The sequence below is a fragment of the Rousettus aegyptiacus genome, unplaced genomic scaffold (genome assembly GCF_014176215.1).
Source record: "Rousettus aegyptiacus isolate mRouAeg1 unplaced genomic scaffold, mRouAeg1.p scaffold_m13_p_1, whole genome shotgun sequence".
NCBI lineage: Eukaryota > Metazoa > Chordata > Mammalia > Chiroptera > Pteropodidae > Rousettus > Rousettus aegyptiacus.
The window spans coordinates 24,871,855-24,890,830 of NW_023416284.1; the positions used below are offsets into that span (position 1 = coordinate 24,871,855).

Consider the following 18,976-nt stretch of genomic DNA (forward strand, 5'->3'; position numbering starts at 1 on the left):
TGATGCCACATCGCCCATCAACTTACAGATGATTATTAAACATTTGTGAAATAAGTTTCCGTTTTCTTATTCCCAGGGAGAACAGAAATTGCGTGTTACCCTACCCCCAGAAAATCCAGATACATGTTCAAACAATGATGAATAAACAAATGGATAATAACAAATGAATGAATGAATGAATGATATCCTTCATATGCGCCCTACCAGGAAGGAGGAAATAAATAACCCTGGGGAGGCGAAATGCAGGAAGAAAGCAGAGACTGTCTTCCCTGGCTGTGGTCTCCAGTGCGCTGGATAGGGGCAGAAAACAAGCAGCACAGGAGAACCAGGACCGAGCTCAGTTGGAGGGGAGACAACACTGGGAGGCAGGAGTTGGGGGGCCGCTTACTGGGGAGAATGTGATGAAGGGAAAAGAAGACCAGGGCCAGGAAGCGAAAGAGCATTACCCGGTCCCCCACCTTGTTCCTGGGGAGAAGCTAAAAAACAGCCCCCGGACTCGTGGACTAACATTTTGCCAACTTTAAAAAGAAAGTTACTAGATCCCAAATGGCCACTTCTCAAGGCTAGCTACCTCAAAAGGGAGGTTGCCAAGGAAGCACCCTACGAGTCAGTCTCCTTCCCGAACTAGCCCTCAGACTGCCTCCCTTCCTGCCCCCATGCTTCCTGCCACAAACTCCCTTGTCCCCAAAGGGGACCCCCTCCACCCACTCTCAGCTCCCGCAGCTTACTTCCTTCTCTCTGGAGGCCAAGGACGTCCCAGACAGGACCGGCTGCTCTCCTCCTTCCAGGCTTCCTGGGCCAGGGGGCTGCCTCTACTTCCCGCCCCAGACAGGCGCTCCTTGGCCCCTCCCAGAAATAAATGTGCCGGACAGGTTCCCAGCAGGCTGCACTTGGGGAGGGAGCCTGAGGAAATCCCCTCCCAGCCTTGAGCAGAGCCGGGCAGGCCAGCCCTGGCAGTCTCACTCCTGGGCTGGCCCTGGATGAATGAGTCCTCCCCCTCCGCCTGCCTGGCCCTGAGCCAGGGAGCCTGTGACAGCCTCTCTGCTGTTTCTCCGTAGTGGAGGCATGGAACTCCATTCCTCCTCCAAGTCCTACCCTCCTGCTCTATGTCTGGGTCTTCTGCCTTCTGTTCTCAGCTCTCTGGGGAAAGACCTTAGCAGGGTGGTCTCTATCACTATGCATCTGGTTGTGCTCTGGAGGGAAGCCAGATGCAATCGATGCTCAGAGGATGGCACTGTGGGGCTTAGTGAGTATGGGAAGAGTTTACCCTCTCATGACCTAATTATCTCCCAAAGGCATCATCTCTAAATACCATTGCATTGGGGATTAGGGCTTCAACATACAGATTGGGGCTGTAAGGGACACAGTTCAGTCCATAGCACCAGGCATACTATCTGCCATAGGTACGACTGAGGTGCTTTAAAAGTAAATGAGAACTGGAGGGGACAAAACGAGTAGGCTGAAGGAGGGCAGGACGCTGGGAGATGACTGAGCAGCAGAGAGGGGCAGCTGAGGTATTTTGTGGGGAGCTCATACCTACATATCAGGGCAGTGCACCCCATCCTTATTTTCTAACTAAAGTAGGTGGTAAGGTCACCTACTAGGAGTCGGAGGGATCAAGGTTGAGTGGAAGATTGAAGGAAATGGTCAATATTGGAGAAACAGCTAGGAGGAGAGGAAAACGACCAAAGTAATATAGAGGTTCACAGAGGGGTGACCAGAACCCAATCAGATCCACAAGGAGGCAGGAGTGAGAGGCCCCCCAGAAAGTGAGAAAGTAAGAAAAGCAAGTCTTGTCTCGGGTGATACCACAGCCAGGTCAATGCAAAATGGTTGAGACCCAAGGTGAATGCCACCAACACCATTTGACCCCCAAGACTGGAGATTAAACTTTTACATAAGATGGAAAATGTCTCCTGAAAGAAGGCAGAGTTCTTCTTGACCCCTGCTCAAAAGGGCTATGGACAGTCATGGAAGTGCAAAGAGCACATGAGATATTGGCAGTTCTTGGTCACAGAACTGCACAGAGGAGGGTGGCTGTGCCAGGTCAACTCCAGTATCTATTTCTCCCCACCAAGTAAAGCTGGACCCAGGCTGTCAGAGATACAGCTGACCATTCTGACCCTGCAACTGACCTCCTTTGTTCTATTCCATCCTCAACAAGCTGCTTCCTAATTGTGATTTTTCTTTCCCAGTTCTATAATTTCAGAAAGCGAAGGGGTCTCCCCATACCCAATGCACATAAGTTAGGAAGCACTTAGAGAGCAAAGCCTGTATCTTATTTATCTCTATGTCCCAAGCACCCAGCACAGGGTGTGGTATTGAGTTGGATTTCAAAAAGGTATTTGCAAAGCAGATCTGAGGAAGGCTGATCTAAATATTTTTTGTAAATTAATAAATTCTTATTTAGGAGTCGTATGTCAGTTGTTTGGGAAGCTCATTAATGTGAATCAGTACCTACAAATCACATTAGTTCAAAGATCTTGACAAGCTCACATTTCTAAGCTTGCAAAATTCAGAACCTGACCCTGGACTACGTTGACTTCACCAAGATTACGTCCCTTTAGGGCCAGCAAATCCGTATTCTCCACATTGCTACCCAACCTAGCATCATCCCTCCCTATCTCTCATGAGGCCTAAAGGATCTTTACCCATTTAGATATTTCAATCTAAATTTCTACAAATATTTGTGTGGCTTTTTTTTTTTTCTCCAGCAGCTCTTAGCTGCTCAGACAAAGAACATGGAAGGAGAGTGGTAGGATTTGAGTGGTGCAGAAAGACAAGGGCCAGACATCCTTCCAGCCGACTACAACCCCATTTCTCGAAGAACAGCTCCTACCCACACCATCTCTTGGGACTTCGAATGTATTCTGTGATTAACATTGGCCACGGTTATTGGAACATTGGTCACAGTGATTGGACTAGAGAAGGAGGACATTAGACTCAGGGGGGCCAATTCCTCTCCCTTTCCTAAAAATTTGCAGTGGAGATAAGAAGACCCTACTTTGTCTCTGCTTTACAGCTGAAACTAAAAGAAGTAAATCTTGGAGCTAAAGAGAGTTCTTGTGTGAAGATGCAGAGTAAACCAATCTCCACGGCACTCTGAGCTTACCACATTATTTGGGAGAAAACCCAGTCTTTCCCTCCTCTGTGTCTCCTTCACTACCCACACAGAACACTCCACTTCTGACACTTCACGTCATCAAAAGTGGGGAGTGGGGTTTCCCACCAAACAATTCTCTGCGACACCAGCTGAGTGTCTTACAATTTAACTCAATTCTGACACTATCTACCTGGAATAGTGTCAGGTCACACAGATTAAGGGCTCAGTCCCACAAGACTGCCTCCCCCTTCAGATGCCATCACAAGTAATAGGTCCCCAGGTTACCCACAACTTCTGTCCAACTTGACTACAAATCGTAAGTTCCCATGTTGCCCTCCCTTGGGGTTCAATTAATTGGCTAGAGTTTCTTGGGGAACTCAGGGAAACACGTTTACCACTTTATGAAAGGATATGATAAAGAATACAGATGAACAGGTGGGCAAGAAGATACATTGGGCGAAGTCTGAGAAGGTTGGAAGCACAGGAGCTTCTGTCCCCATGGAGTTGAGGTGTGTCACCCTCCCAGTATGTGGATGTTAACCAACCTGAAAGCTCTTGGAATCCCATACCACTGGGATTTTATGGAAGCTTTTTTATATGGGCATGATCAATTATTAACTGCATTTCCAGCCACTCTCTAGAGAGTGGGCGGGGGTGAAAATTCTAAGCTCTAACCATGACTTGGTCTTCCTGGTGGCCAGCCCCATCCAGGAGCCCACTCAGAGTTGTTTCATTAAAACAAAGGATGCTCCTAGTGCTCTTATCACTTGGGAAATTATGAGGGTTTTAGAGACTTTGTGCCAGGAACTGGGGGCAGAGACCAATATATATTTTTTATTATTTTACTCACATCATAACACCTACTACAATGTATTTAAATTATCTCTATTTATGTCTTTCTCTTTCCCTGCTAAAGGGCACGCCCCGACAGCATGAATCCTTTAAGAACAATAATCTTCTCTGTTTCATTTTTGTACCCATGCAGTTATGCTCAAAATATGATACAAAGTATGAAACAATAAATATTTGCTGAACTTTCGAACTGGGGAGTATTGATAAGATTCCCTCCTTTAGCAGGTGAAGGCCCCCTGGCCACCAGCAAGCATCAAGTTATGCCTCTGTGGCTTCTAGCCAACAAGCTCCCTGTCTGAATCATAATCCATGGTGGGTGGTAAAAGGATAGATGAATCACTGGAGGTGTGCAGAGTGACCACCTGAGACAGCTCCGAGGTCTCAGGTGCCATATATAATTTAGGCTGCATAAAATTACCTGCATTATTCTAGACTCCCTAAGAATGTTTCCCAAATGATGAATTCTCTCCTAAATGTATTAGAAAAACTGAAAAATATGTTTCCCAATAAATTAGCTTTCCTTCTGAGATTTAGTATGAATTTTAAAAATAGAGATTCTGTTTATGAAAAAAGGCATACTAACCATCCACAGAAAACCCAGTACAGCGGAAGTTTAAAAAAAAAAAAACCTAGATAAAATATAAAATTAAAGAAAAAAATTTTAATGCATACCAGATCTTGGCTGGAAGGTAAGGAATCTGTAGGAGTAAGCAATTGTGAGACCCCTACTTGCCTTGGGGGCATGTATGGGTCCCTAGTGATCTAGTACCTATATTTTCATGGAGGTGAGGGAGCTTTAACCTGAATACAGGAAATAAAATCTGAAGACAAGATTGAGATTCCTTAAGCCCCAAACCACTAATATCCTCAGTGGGCAGTGAGTAAACTAAAACAAACAAAAAAACCCTACCAAACTAGAGAGACAGTGGGGATGTGGGCCTGTCTTGTCCTAGCCTTGGATCAGGGTAAAATAAAAAATAAACAAACGAAAAACTATCTCTCCTGAGAATTCTCCTCCTCACACCTCCACTAATGTGTGTTGACCTAGCAACATACTCACCTTATCTGTGTATCCTCAAATACTCCAAGATGAAAATTTGAACTGTTTCTGGATTGTAAGGACCGATAGGTGCCTGGAAGAAGCAAACTCCAACTCTCTCTTGAAGAATGCCATTCAACCCAGGCCTCAAAGATTCCCACAGAGTTTCAAGTAATGTGACTCAAATTTAAAATAAAAATAATTTTAAAAAAGACTCTAACCACACAAGAAAACAAATCCCAACAAGTAGAAGCAGCAAATATTGTTATTATTACCTATAAAATATAATTTTAATGTTGAAATGAATTTAAGAGGGAATTTAAAAGTACAACCAAGGGAAAAGTTATGAGTAAAGTAGATGGCCTTCTTCAATGTGAACGGGCCTCATCCAGTGCATTGAGGGCCTGAATAGAAGAAAAGGTGGAGGAAGGAGGAATCCACCCCTTTTGCTTCCTGCCTGCTTGAGTTAGGACATCTCATCTTGTCCTCTTTGACCTTTGGACTGGGATTTAATCAGCAACCCTTGTTCTCAGTCCTTTGGATTCATGCTAAATTACATTGCCGGCTCTCCTGGGTCTCCAACTTGTAGACAGCAGATTGTGGAGCCTCTCAGCTTCCATAATCACATGAGCCAATTTGTCATGCATATGTATGTATACATTTGGAGAACACCGACTAATAGAAGTAGAATATATGATAGCACGAGCGAATATATGCTATCACTTATTGCCATATTTTGTTAATGCAAAGTGTGTTTCTTAAACTGCAAATCTTGCTGGCAGAAACCCTACCCAAGTGGGAGGATTTGTCTTCTTTCTATGTACGCACCAGGATTCTTAACTGCAAGTAACAAAAACCAAACCTGGGTGTTTTAAACAGAAAAAAATATATATATTCAAAGGGTATTAAGTAGCTCATAGAATCAGTGGGAGGATTGAAGAGAAGAGTCATATTCTGGACTACACAATGAGAAACAGCCAAAGTTGCAGAACTGGTCTAGTGATAAGGATACTACTACCACAGCTATGAAGCTCTAGACTTGCAACTTATACCAGTGATGCCACTAGCATTGAATACTGGACCCATCACCACCCCTGCAGTCACTGCTTTTCCAGGAATTGAACTTCCTGAAACCAGTTTGTCTAGCTAGCTTTGAGGTATTTGTGCCTGATTGGCAGAGCCCAGGACACATGCCAGTGCTCTAGCAAGGGATGTGGGAAAGGAAGCCCTCACTACTTTCAGTTTTTGCAGAGGATAATAGGCCCTATATCTCAGATATAACCTGAGGGAATTTGCTAAATGTAGGACAGGGTGTTCCAATCCTGGGGGCCCAAAAGAAGTAACCAGCAGTGTCCATTACACCCTTAACCTTCAAGACCACCCCTGCCAGGGGCATCAACTTTGGACTGATGCCAGTATACCTCACAGAGGCTGCTGTAAACAAGACTCACAAGTCGTAATGACCTGTACTTGGAGCTGGATATTGAATGAGGGTTGATTTAGGTCAGGATCAAGCTACCAGTAAGAAAACTGTTATTTCCAGTACAACAGAAAACTGGGAAATTAGGAATCCATTGTCTTAACTATTGGTTCTAAGAACACACCATCTTAGCCAAGACCTGGGAAACAGGAAGCTACTGCCAGAGCTGTCGGCTCTAGAACCGTGACATTCTAAACCCTCATTTCCCCCCATTTAATTCAGTTCCAGATTCAAGCCCCTTTGGCATGGATCTGATTGGCGAACTTAAAACACATCTGGAGACCTAACTAGAAGGAGGTCTAGGAAATCCAATTTAGTTTTCCAGTCTCTGCAGTATAGAGAGGCAAGATAGGAAGGGGTTGGTGCGCTCACTGAGCAAGCGACCTACTCTATCTGCCTCATATCCCACCCATTTCACCTTATTCAATCTCTGAATGCTACACATTAAAAAAGGTTTTTTTAATAAGTAATACATTCACATGGTAAAGAAAATTCAAACGTTATCACTACTAGACAATGAAAAGTCTCTTACCCACGTCTGTCCTCCAATCCCCCAGTTTTCCACCCAAGAATCATTGACTTTTACCAGTTTCCTTTTTTATCATTCCAAAAATAATCTATGCATGCGTGTCTATATAACCCTCCCTTTTGTTTTACATATATGGAGCATAAAATACTGTTTTTCTTTTCTCATCTACTTTTAACAGCAGTGGGAGAGGAGTCCTGGAGAACCTAACACCAGGTAGGGACAATCCAAAAGCAATGAGAACTCCTTTTCTTTTTCACACATTCTTTTAAAAAATCTTTCTTTATTTCTTATAAAATATTTTTTAAAAATTTAAATAGTACAAAAAAGATAGCAGTGAAAAATGAAAATCTCCTTCAAGTTCAGTTACAAAAAGTAACTGCTGTAAATAGTTTATCTCTTTATCTGTATCTATCTGCCCATGTGTATATATGTGTAAAGTTTTTTCTTCTTTTTTTTTTCAGAATTGAAAAAAATAAATCTATTGGAGTAATATTGGTTAATAACATTATGCAATTTATGTGTATAGTTTTTATGCCTTTGAATTTCTTCCTCTACATTGTTCCAAAATCTTCATTGGCTAGAGTGTTGGCTCCAAGTTTGCGTCACAGCCCTGCAAGCTATTAAGGATGTGGCTACAGCCTTAATTAATCCCTTAAATCTTGTGTCTCTACTGAGATTCCTCAAAGCAAACAAACAAGCCTGATCTAACTGCACTTGCTGTTTGTTGGTGGTAGACCCTTCACAGTCAAGCTCCTGGATTCTCTCTCGGACTCTGCCAAAATTCCCTAGGCAACTTTTGCAGCAATTTAGTCTGTATGTATTCTCTGCTGCAGTAAAATCCTGTTTTTGTCCTCCCAGGCTCATCTCCCTCTTCTGATCACAGACCTGTGATCTCCCTGGGACACAGGGGTGGAGCATAACCCAGCACAGGTTAATCAGCATCTTCCCTGAGATTTTTCACAGCAGAGTTGTGAGAAAGATGTTCCTTTTCTTTCTGGTTAAAAAATTGTGATTATGCACGTCTGGAACTGCTGGCGGCCACAGGCCCACCTTCATGGTGAAGTTGGTTTTCTCTTCCATAGCAATTTTACCATGTATTAATAAATTTTTCTAACACTTTGTTGACATATAATTCACATAACAGAGACAAAGGCCAGTGAAATTCTTTATTATAAACAGGTAATAGTAACCCTTTTGTCATATTCACAGACATATTCCTAGAGATTAGGAAATAAATATCTTCAGGTGCCATTATTTAATCTACCACACAGGATAAAAATGGAACATTACTCATAATGCTGTTGTGAGCATTAACAGAGTTAACACGTGTAAAACTTGTACATAAATAGCTCTCAATAAATGTTGGCTACTGTTTTTATTATGTACCTTGCTGTTCCTTGGCCATCTCATGTCTGAATACCTTTTATGTTTTGAGGGAAGGTCTCATTTATGGGTCTCAGTTGAGGGAGAAGCCCAACTTGTATTATAGAAGTTTAAAGAGACATAGGTATGTGCCTTCCCTCTCTCTTATTGTCTAGGCCATGGGCCAATACTTGAGGCTTGGCTAATAAGACGCTCATACCTGGGACACTGGAGTATTACAAAAACTCAATTTGAGATTATAAAGGGCTGCAGCAATGATGTCAAGAATCTAGCAGCAACAAACGTCCAGTGGTGGTGCAGTGGGAGTACATATACTTTTCCTGTGGTAAGAGATGATTAAAGCTGACTAGCTTCTTTTAGCCAGACAAACGGCTTTATGTTCATTTTCCAAGCCTGATTTTCCCTTTTTTCCTTTCTTTCTATGAGGTACGTAATATTCTTCTGACAAATTCCTTTTCTACCTCTAAGTTAGCCACTTTTGGCTTCTTTTGTTGCAACCAACAATCCTGATTAGCACTCTATAGTGATCTGCTGTTTACGGCAGTTAATTAACTGTAATTGTTTGACATCCAGGTGATGTGCCTTCTGAAGGTCAGACATTGAGGACTTGATTAGAACAATTTTACAAGCTGAAACATGTAAGATAGAGTTAATTGGTTACATCACCGACAGCAAGAAAGGGAAAATTCTAGTTCAGTTTTCACAATTCGAAGCAAATTTTAAAATTCAGAACCATCATGAAATGTGGCAAGAAGACTTTCTGTGTCTAGCTAGCACTCTAGAACTAACTGTTGAACATCTGGCTCAAAATGTACTAATTTTCAACAAATATTACAGGAGACAACTGGATATCCATATGCAAATGAATGAAGTTGGACCCCTACCTCACCACTATACTCAAAAAGTAACTCAAAGTGGATCATAGGCTTAAATGAAGGAACTAAAATTATGAAATTCCTGGAAGATAAATAGTAATAAATCTTTGAACCTAGGATTAAGCAATGGTTTCCTAGATGCAATATCAAAAGCACAATTGATGAAAGTAAAAATAGACCAAATTGGGCACCTCAAAGTTAAAAATGTTGTGCCATGAACAATACCACTAAAATGTAAAAAATCAGCCCACAAAATGGGAGAAAATATTTGCAAAATCACATATCTGATAAGGGACTTGTTCAGCATATATAAAGAACTCTTATAATTCAATAACAAAGACATACAGCTCAATACAAAATTGGATAAAGATTTTGAGTAAAATTTCTCCAGAGAAGAGATACAAATATCCAATAAGCACATGAAAAGAGGTACAGCATCATTGATTATTGGTCATTAGAGAAATGCAAATCAGAAACAACAATTTGATATCATTGCATACATATGTGATATCAGCCTTACCTCTAAGGAAACAGGAGAAGGAAGAACATCGAGTTCAACCAATGACTGATGGGCAATCAATGACCAATAATTTAATCAATCACGCTTATATAATGAAACCTCAATAAAAACTCTGGGTAGGGAAGCTTTGGTAGAGTTTCCTGGCTGACAAACACATTGTACCGGAAGAGTGACGTGCCCTGACTCCGCAGGGAGAGGGCATGGAAGCTCTGCACTTGGGACTGTCCCAGGCCCTACCCTATGTGTCTCTTCATTTGGCTGGTCCTGACTAGTATTCTTGATAATAAAACTGTAATTGTAAATTTAGCACTTTCCTAATTTATATGAGTCATTCTACCTATTAATGAACTTCAGGAGGTTATGGGAACCCCAAAATTTAAGGCCAGTTGATCAAAAGTGCAAGTGACCTGGGAATGACTGAAGTGCAGCTGTTACCTGAAGTGAGAGCAATTTTGTTGGGAACCACACCCTTTAACTTATGGATTCTACAGTAACTCTGGATGAGAAGTGCCAGAATTGTATTACAGTATACTAGTGTCAGAATATTACCATATGTGGAAAAAGATAATTAAATTAAGTCTTTTGAGATAGAGGATTTATCCTAGATTATCTAGGTGAGCCCTAAATCCAATCACATAACTGTATAACAGAGTCAGAAAGAAATTTGACACAGACAGAAGAGGAAAAAGCTATGTGACCATAAGGGCAGAGACTGGAATAATGTAGCCACAAGCTAAAGAATGCTGGTAGCCACCAGAAACTGGAAGAGCCAATGAACAGATTCTACCCTGGAGTATTCAGATGGATAATAGCCCTGCCGACATCTTGATTTTGGCCCAGTGAAATGAATTTCAGACAACCGACCTCTAGAACTGTGAGAGAATAAATTTCTGTTATTTCATGCCTCTGAGTTTGTGGTTATTTGTTACTGCAGCCATGGGAAACTAATACATCCCACTTATGGATGAAACAGAGCCCCAGAGAAGTGAAGAAACTTTCCTGAAGTCTTCCAACAAAGCCAGATTCACATTCAGGCTATCTGGCTCTAGAGTCTATGCTCCTAATGGCCACACTATCCAGCAACTAACAGAAAGAAGATTCTCACTGTTCACCACCTTCCTGTGGTTACCACATTCACTTCTTCACAACTTTTGAAGGTCTACTCCTTACAACCTCACCTTTGGTGCTGATTTCTACATTGTAAGCTCTTTCAGGCCAAAGGAAACAAAGGCATTTCCAGCTTACCTCAGGAAATGGGAGTTTATTGTTGTTAAGATTCAGAGATAAGGACCATAAAAAACATCTGGGACTGGATAATCAGGCTTTATGCAACTGAAGCCTTGTTCTTTGCTACTTATGATACGTAACAGCTCTAATGCATAAAAAACAACTCCATTCATCACTCCCTTCCTCCACCCATAGATGGTCATTTATTACTTTCTGCCCAAGTCTCTCCTCTATCCTCCTGAGATTTCATCTCTGTCCTTAACCCTACTTCTCCCTACTACTTCTACTAGTGGCTTTTCTCTTTTTTCTCCTTACATCTCTCTCTTGATTTCTTCTTTCTCCCAGATGCTAGTACCTCGTGGTTTTTGCTTATGCCTTCTTTTTGTCTGCTGTTTCATGCATAGTCAAATGCCTCATAAAGAGATATGTTTAGGTGGGTCGAGCACTGATTTGGTGCCCTTATTGGTCAGAGCGCTCATTTTAGGCCACTTCATCCTATTTAGATTCCACTCAATATACTCAAACAGTTATGTAATTTTTTAATTTAATAATTTTGATATACTATCCTTTGCAAGATTTAATCTTAGAATGACAAAAATTGTAATGTCAGCTTAAACAAATGCACAGTAGTACACAGTTTTTCAAAGTTATTTTAGAGGGTATGCAAAACAGTTGACTCATTGGCTAACTTCTTTCTTTATTGGAGTCTTATCGCAAATGCTGGGAAGAAAGGTTATGAGTTGAAAAGTAAAGGAAAACTAGCTGAATACAAGTGCCTGCACTGAGAAAAACTTTCTGACTTTGTTAATAATAAGATCTGTGCTAAGCACTTGAGATACTTTATCTCAGTTAATTCTGATAATTAATCTGTGATGTAGGTTGATTTTACAGGTGGGCAAAATAAGGCTCAGAGAAGATGTAACTGGTTTAGGCTTACTTAAAGTGATCAGTAACAGGGCTGCCTGCCCCTACATATGCCTGATCGCCAGGCCTGTGTTTTAACCACATCACTGCTATATGGAAGGGAGAAGAGAGGCCTTGTTACCTCCCATCTCTGGAAAGGGTAGTAGCTGAACCAGCCACAGCTAGGGGAAGTGGCAGTCAGAGTCACATCAGCAGAGAGGAAACAGAGGAGTAGTTCAGGGCGAGAGGGCAAGAAGACCCAAAGCACTGTGGTACCTGTTGCCAAGACTCAACAGGGTCTGAACCCAACAAAGGAAGCCGGAGTGACCTCTGGTGGCCTATGAAGTCACCATACCATATTGAGAGTTAGGAACAAGGCTTCTGCTGTCTTGTCTTGTCTCGGAGGGCTAGGAGAAAACAGTTGCTACCAGATGATTATTTCCCCTTTGTTCTGTCTTCCTTTGATATTCACGATTTTTAGCTATATCTCTCTTTTTCTCTTTTTTATTTGCCATCTTCTACCAACTTCCTATTCAATTCCCCTTCAATAGCAACATAGTATAGTGACTAAATTCCTGGACTCTGGACCCAGACTTTTTGAATCCCAGACCTACTCCTTAGTAGCTATGCAATCTTAGTGAATTACATAAATTTTCTATACCGTAATTTCCTTTTTTAAAATCCTACCATGTAAATTTATATACTTCTGATCCATTGTTTTTAATAGCTGCATTAAATGTACCATACTTCGTTCAATCACTGCTCGAATGAATGTTCTCTTTAATCTCAGCATTTGGCCACTGCGAACGATGCTGCAATTAACATTCCATGTAAATATATTCCAGCGCTTTCCTTTTATATGGTGTCTTCCCAGAAGTGGAATTTGTAGGTGAAAGGGTATGTTTTTATTTTTAATAGATATTACCGAAATGCTTTCCGAAAAGGCTGTACCAATTTATAGCAGCATATAATAATGCCTCTTTTTAGCAATCCCACCAGCAATAAACATATGAATTTTTAAACTTTCACTGTCTGCTAAGTCTAAAGTGATATCTCATTGTTACTTTAATTTACAATTCCCTGGCTATTAGGAAGCTTGAGCATTTCTCATATGAGTCTTCTCCATTCAGATTTGTTTGGTGAATTATTTCTTCATATCCCTTGTCCATTTTTCTTTTGGGTTGTTAGTCCCCTTCCTGCCGGTGTGTGGGAATCCATCTTACGTTATAAATATTAATTTTCTGTTCTATTGCATTTTATCCCAAATTTGTTGCCTATTTTTAAATTTATTTAAAAGTGTCATTAAGTCAAGTAGATCTTTCTTTTCTGAGTTTACCACCTTGGTCTACCCTTATACCCAGGCCGTACTTACGGTCTCCTACATTTTCTTTCTTTTATTTCTTTTTTTAAAACTATATATGAAAGAAAAACAGTTGTGTTTTTTTCCAAATGTTTTTCTCCTCAAATTACATGTACATATTCAAATTTTACCAAAATGTTTTCAGCACCTTCAGTTTACACAGACACTTTGCAGATAAAGTGTCTTTTTTCTTCTCAGCTGTATCAAGGTATGATTGGCAAATAAAAAATTTACTTGGGTTGTACAACATGACTTTTAAAGGCCTATGATGTGATCATTTAATATATGTGTACATCATGAAATGTTTACCACAGTCAGATTAATTAACACACTGACTCACCATCACTTCACTTAGTTACCTTTGTGTGTGTTAATTTGTATAATTTATAATCTAACTGAAAATTATCCATTTCTTCTAACTTCTTGAATATGTTGCCATCAAGTTGAAGTAGTATTCTCTTATAATGCTTCTTATCTCTTCTGCATCTGTGATTGTCTTCTTTCTCATTTCTAATCTTAAATATTTTTTTCTTTTTCTTAGTGGATCTTTTAAGGAGTTTATCTGTTTTGTTACCTTTTTTAAAAAGCTTTCAGATTTTTTTATTCTTTTTACTATTTTTTGTGTTTTAGTTTATTTTCAGTTTTACCTTTATCAATAATGTTTCTACTTTCTTTTAGTTTATTTGTTCCTTTTAGTTTATTTGTTCCTTTTCTAATTTCCTAAGACAAATTTTAATTTAATGATTTTTTTAGTACTTCATTTTCAATAATAAAGACAATAAATCTATAACATTTCCTCTGACTTCAGTTTTATAGGTTTTAATCTGAAGTGTTCTCTTTTTTATTGCTTTCTAAATAGTTTACAATTTCACTTTTAATTATCTCTTTGATATTGATATTATCTAAGAGTATGCTTATTCATTTCTAGGCATCCAAAAGTTTTCTTATTACCTTTTATCATGTATTTTTAATTTTATTGAATTGTGATTAAAGTGTGACCTGTAAACTTGCTTTTTCAAACATGTGTTAATGTTTTGTGACTCAAGTATATGGTCTAATTTGTAGAAGACACATGTTGATTTGGGGTGTGGGGAGGATATTCTTTATTCCATAGACGTTAGGTTCCATAAATAACTAGTAAATCCAATCTGTTTATTCAATTATTCAATTCCTCTATGTCCTTGCCTATAATTCAGTACAAAATCTGTTTAATCTTAATATGATTATATTCCTATTAAGTTCTCTTTGCCTTTCTAATAGTTTTTGCTGTATAAATTTAGCTGTCATATTGTTTAGTTTATGATTATTAAAACTTCTTAAATTATATTTTCATTATTACATCATATTACCCCATTTAAGGCTATTTTTTAGATTTCTCCTGATGTTAACATTGCCTCTTCTACTCTCCCTTTATTTAGCATTTGTTGGATATGCCTTTCCTGCTCCTTTATTTTTGACTTTTCTTTATCACTGTGTTTGAAATCTGTTTTTCAAATATACAGTACCTAATAGGGTTTATATTGAACTCAGTCTGACAACCTCTGTCCTTCAATGAAATAGTCCAGTATATTTACATTTAATGGCAGTTGATAATACTTTAGTTCTGCCAACGCTACTATTTTATTATTTATTTTACTTTGCTGATTCCTCTGGTTTTATGAAATTATCATTACTCTCCCTTTTTCTTATTAGTTTTTGAGTTCTACCACACTTTTCCATTTTACATATGCTTATTATTTCACACATATTTTACTAATGTTGTTATATTTTTAAAAAATACATAAACTATTTGCCCTGAGATGCCTAGTTCCTTTCCTTTCCTTCTCCCAACAAGATAAAATCTTTTAGAATACTTTCGTTTCCCCATTCTCCAGTCACATGAAACCTTTAGATGGGTTTTTACCACTTTTTTTCTCCTTACTTCCACCTTGGTTCCCAAGTTTTGCTCACATAATGTGGTACTCTTTGTTTCAGACTGTAATTGGAATGTCCTTTGCAGTATGTTTCTCCCATCTCAATAATCATTTTTTACCCTTTATATTATACAGTTCTAGGAAATTTATTAATATTCTAATATCTACTATATGTATATTACATATTTCCAAGTAGCCTATCAGTATCAAATGAATATCCAATGGATATCAATAGACTATCTAGAAATATATATATAACTGATCACCTTTGTAATCATATGTATTTTATTATATACACTTAAAAACATTCAGAGAAGGAGTTTATAGCACACACAGGAAAGGCTAAGAATTCCTACCCCTAGACAAACCCAACTGCCCCTATAACTTCATTTCTACACCAATGGCTCTCCTAATTTGTTTCTCCAATCCAGACTTTTCCTGAATTCCAGACCCACATATTTACACACACACACACACACACACACACGCACACACACCCCTTTGAGAATCCCAAGTGATACTATAAAGGAAACTATAACTCAAAATGTCCAAAACCACATTTATATATTCCTCTCAAGTCCAGTCCTTGTCTGATGAAAACTTTCTCAGAAAATCCTGCTGAGAAAGCCAGAAGCCTCTGAGTCATGCCTGAGTCCATCTCTCTCACCTCCTTACCTAATACTCACCAACATCTATTCATCTTATCTTCTAAACTTTGCTCGGTCTACTTCCCTCCACAGCTTGGAGATCACTGGTGACTTTACCTGCTTTAGTAGCATGGGAGGGGCAGAAATCAGATGGATGTGGGTTGATGGGTGGTGGGTGGAAGGTATGCAAAAGGAGACAGCAAAAAAAGACAACTCCTTCAGAAATTTTGGGCAAAGAATCCTGGAAGATTTTAGAAGATGATATCCTTCTTTCCTTTCATTCTCAGCCCCAACTTTAGGCCATTTATGCCCCTGGGTCAGACAACTGCTGGCACCAGTAAATAGTCTCAGACCTATTGCTGAGCTCTCTAGAGGGTACACTATCATAAAAACACCCGTGAGGTGGGGATATGAAATAATCTTTGTGTGCCAGGAAGTGGGAGTTTCCTTATAATAGTGTAAAACTAATACTATAAGGCATGCATTTGGACAGATGCAATAACCTCTTTACTGTTCTCTTCTATCCACCCCCAGCTCTCCTGCAACCTGTTCTCAGGAATCTTCTCCAAAGTAAATCTGATCATGTTTAAGCTCCTTTGTTCCCACTGTTTTTAAGATAAAAGGTAAGAAACCTCATGACAGCCAACAGGGCATTAAATGCTCAGGCTCCTGCCTTCCTCACTCCTCGACAGTTTTTTTTTTTTTTTTCTCCTCTGACTCTGCATTCATGCTCTGTACCACAGCCGCTTTAGACTTCTTTTAATTCTTCAAACACATTATGGTTTCTTATGGATAAAAACTATTGTTTCTATCACTGGACTATAAAATATACTGCCTTCTCTGCTTGGGATGTTCCCACCCTCTCTTTGCTTAGTTAATCCCTGGCTCAAATCAGACTTATTCAGGGAAGTCTTCATTGTTCTCCAAGACAGAGAAAGACTTCCATTGTACTCTCTCAAAATACCCTGTTTTTTCCCTTCATAGTACTTGTCACAGTTTGTATATTTGTTGATGTGATTGTTTGATTAATGTGTATCATCTCTAACAGAGTGGAAGCCCTAGGAGGACAGGAACTGTGTCTCTTTTCATACCATTGTACCTCAACCCTAATAGTATAGTGCCTGGCACATGAAAGGTACTTAGTAACGTGTGTGTATGTGTGTGCACGCGCATGGCTTGTGTATATGACTAGTCAAGTGTCTGGATACACAAAGTAAAGCAGATCTGAATTGTGGTGACCTCATAAGGAGACACCACACTGAGTGGCTGTCAGAGCAGCCCATCTGCTTCCTTTAAGAACATCTCTCTGGTTGGGCTACTGTCGACTGCAACATAATAGGATATACCACCCACTTATTTGGTTTCTGAATCATCTGAACCCACCCTCATTCAACAATGTGAACTATTAGCTTCAAGGACAGAGAGAACAACCTTGAAATAATTACCATTTATTCATTCGACCAATATTTATTCTGTGCCTACCCCTACTGTATTCAAACACTGTGCAGAGGATGGGGAAACACAAAAGAATGAAGCCTGGTTATCATTTTCAAGGAATTTCTAGTTTTGAAGCACAGCCTTGTAAACAAATTATAACTTCCCGTTTTAAAATATTAATATTACAAGGCATGGTCAGAGTTTTAAAGGATCACAGAGAAAAGTGTGATTATCAAAGCACTTAGCAAAACCCAAGCTAGAAGTGCTATTTAGAATAATGACCCAAGGGACAAACTTTTAAACCTTCTAAGCTCTAACTTTGAACCAGTTTAGACCACAAGGAAGCAATTTCCTCAGACCACATTAGATAAGTCCCTCAAAAAAAAAAAAAAAAAACCATCATTAGGTTGCTTTTTAGGCCTTTGGCTTTTATTGGACATAACAAGAAATATCTGTATGAATTTTGCTTTTGGATTTGTTGTTCAAATCTTCTGGACCACTTTATTATGTCATTCACTGGTTCCTGATAAAGTCATATAAGAAACTACCTTAGAATTTAGTGCTATGGAAAAAAAAAAAAAAAACCTATGATCTGTCTCCCCTGATGAACTGTTTCCTTTCAGATGACAAAATCTATTCAAAATGTACTGTTTTAATTTTTACCCTGGCAGTTAGGAAGCTCAGAACTAAATTTCAAATTCAATCATGTGCAATCCCCAATAATCATAATTAAAAGATAATTATAATCTTTTTCTTTGGCCCTAAGGTTCTATTTCTAGTTTTCTAGCCTATTGTAAACTTCTTTATGTCCTTATGGAAAAGAGATAAAATAAATTTTACATCTTTTATCTATAAGGATTTTAGAATTATTTCTGCTATTTGTCAAACATAAATACAAACAAAACAAAACCCTTGACCTATGTTTGCATCTTATAAACTTTGGAGGAATGGGAGGGCCCAGAGAAAAGTAACAGAAAGGGACCCAGAATGGGACTGAGATGGTATGTCCATATTCTCCAACTCAAATATTGGGGCATATTGATTCAACATATCACCTGTTTGAAGAGAGTATCTGAAATTTAGATTATTCTTGAAAATCCCAGATATATGTTGAAGCACACAGACCCCAGCAGTCATCATTATTTACTGTATGTGAATAGTTATGAAAAGGTTTTAACTATTTTTGGGGTCCAAGATCCCTTTCAAGATTTGTTGAAAGCGTTGGATCTGCTCCTCAATAACCATACAAGCACATAGTTTCTGAAAGCAGAACCCTCCTGTTATGTGCCTTTCTTCAATATCAAAAACACTTTGCAGTGGCATTGCTGTCGAGAATTCGGAAAGAACTGAGGAAGCACCTGAGCTGCCAGGTCGGATGGAGAGACTGGCTTATCAGCTATCAGCTGAAGTTGTTAACACTGACACCATACTTGGATGGTTTAAAGTAGTTGGTGTTTTCTGCTTGTTTTTAACTTTTTTCAGTAACGGACCCCTCTCATGAGCTGACGAAGGTATTGGTCATCTATCCTAAAATACACACACACACACACACACACACAATATTGCACACAATCTCACGAGATTGGTGTACTTCCTAAAGTTCATCCTCAGATCTCGGGTTATGTTCAAGTGAATACTTCCCAGGAATCAGGGGAATGCCCTTGAGGACCTTTTAGAATCACCCTCTCCTTTATCTCGAGGACTAGAA

The 18,976-nt window shown here is 39.3% G+C and overlaps 1 protein-coding gene across 2 annotated transcripts in view; it reads right to left on the minus strand.

Moving 5' to 3' along the window:
• Positions 1 to 1,073, minus strand: part of RHBDL2 (rhomboid like 2) — a 38,587-nt gene extending 37,514 nt beyond the window's left edge. For both annotated transcript variants that reach the window (XM_036232062.1, XM_016157367.2), the window contains exon 1: positions 729 to 1,073. The gene's annotated coding sequence lies outside the window, so the exon portion shown is untranslated. The remainder of the gene's footprint in view (positions 1 to 728) is intronic.
• Between the last annotated feature and the right edge of the window lie 17,903 nt (positions 1,074 to 18,976).